The following is a 1,785-nucleotide window of genomic DNA, read 5'->3' as shown; positions in this document are numbered from 1 at the left end:
CATTTAGTAAGATGTTGGCTGCTGGGTTTAGTAAGATGTTGTTATAGATGGCTTTTAGATGACATAAGGACTATGATTTTATTATGAGTAAGTGTTGGGCTTTTTCAAATGCCTTTTATGCATCTATAGAAATAATCATGCAGTTTTTGCCCTTGATTTTTTTTGTCTTTGATCCTGATAACATGAAGTATTACATTTCTTGATTTGCCGATATTGAATCATCCCTAAATCTTTCTGGATGAATGCTACAAAACTACAGTAGTAAAAGCATGTTATTAATCATAAAAAGTATAAAACAAACAGAAAAACTGACTTGAGGATCAGTGGGACAGATCAGAAAATGCATAAAAAAAAAACTTCAAACACATTCAATAACCTTATATTTGACAAAGGAGTAAAATACCTTCCCTGGAAGAAAGATAGTGTCTTTAATAATTGAAGCTGGGGAAACTAGCTTCCACGTTCTGAAGATTTAATCTAGACTAAAATATCTTACTATACACTAAACTAAAATCAGAATGGTTCAAAGATTTAAAAGTTAAAACAGCAGCATTAAGTCTTCTATAAGTGAAAATAGGTGTATCTTTTGAAGACATCTGTATAGGCAACGACTTCATGATCAGAACTCCAGTCACAGAAACTGTTAGAATTAACAATTGGGATTTTTAAAAGCTTTTGGACAGCAAAAGAAACTATCAGTGGATTTAAGAGACAACCCATAGAGTGGGAAATAATTTATGCTAGCCATACCACAAAAAAAGGATTAATATTTAGAATATATAATGAGCTCAAAATAAAACCAGAACCCCAAATTTAAAGGCACAGTATAAACACAGCCCTCTGAAATAGACAATTCTCAGATGAAGAAGTACAAACAGCAAGAGAATGTATGAAAAATATGTTCAATATCACTGGTCATTTGGGAGATGCAAATTAAAACATCATTGAGATTTTTAGCTCATCCCAGAAAAAATGACTCTCACCAAGAAATCAACTCATAACACACACACTGATAGAGCAGTGGGGAAAAAAAGAGAACCCTTATCTACAGTTGATTAGAGGTAGATTGGTACAATCACTGTGAAAATTAGTGTGCAGATTCCACAAAAAAATTAAAACTGAGGCTCCGTTTGTCCAAGCTATTCTCCTTCTTGGTATCTTCCTGCAAGAATTAAGAACATCATCCCCCAGAGATATATGCATATCCACTTTCATAGCAGCATAGTTTTTAATAGCTAAATCTTGGAAACAATCCAAATACACATGAACAGATGAATAGACAAAGAAGGGGTGAAATTTTTAATACAATGGAGGACAAGTTTGTTATAAAGAAAGATAAATTTGAATCACTTCTAGGTAAATGGATGCACCTTGAGATCACACTCTCAAGTAAAGTAGTTCAGACATATGTTTATATATTGCATTATCTCTCTGGTGTGAGAAACCAAAGGGTCAATACAGACCAAAATGTATAATAGATATTGGGAAATAAGAAAAAAAAGTGCTCAAATGGGAAGGAGAGTTAGAGAAGGATGAAGGGGAAAGGAAGGAAGAGTCAAGCAAAAGAAAGAATAGAAGAAAACAAGTGGAAATAAAGCTTTTATAAATCAGAAGAGGATGAGTGGTTGACAGCTGGGGAGGACATTGAGAAAAAAGTATTAAGATATGTTATGTATAGGTACAAATTCCTTATGATGAAATTGATCATTATGTGTAACTGAAATGTACCAATCAAGTTATTTTATATATCAGAGGACACAGAAAAAAAAGGCCCATTGCAGAAAT

The sequence above is a fragment of the Cavia porcellus genome, unplaced genomic scaffold, assembly GCF_034190915.1.
Source record: "Cavia porcellus strain 051 isolate PalLab524CR breed Dunkin Hartley unplaced genomic scaffold, mCavPor4.1 scaffold_30, whole genome shotgun sequence".
NCBI classification, from domain to species: Eukaryota; Metazoa; Chordata; class Mammalia; order Rodentia; family Caviidae; genus Cavia; species Cavia porcellus.
The sequence above is the reverse complement of the archived record's forward strand: the minus strand, read 5'-3'. Positions refer to the sequence as shown.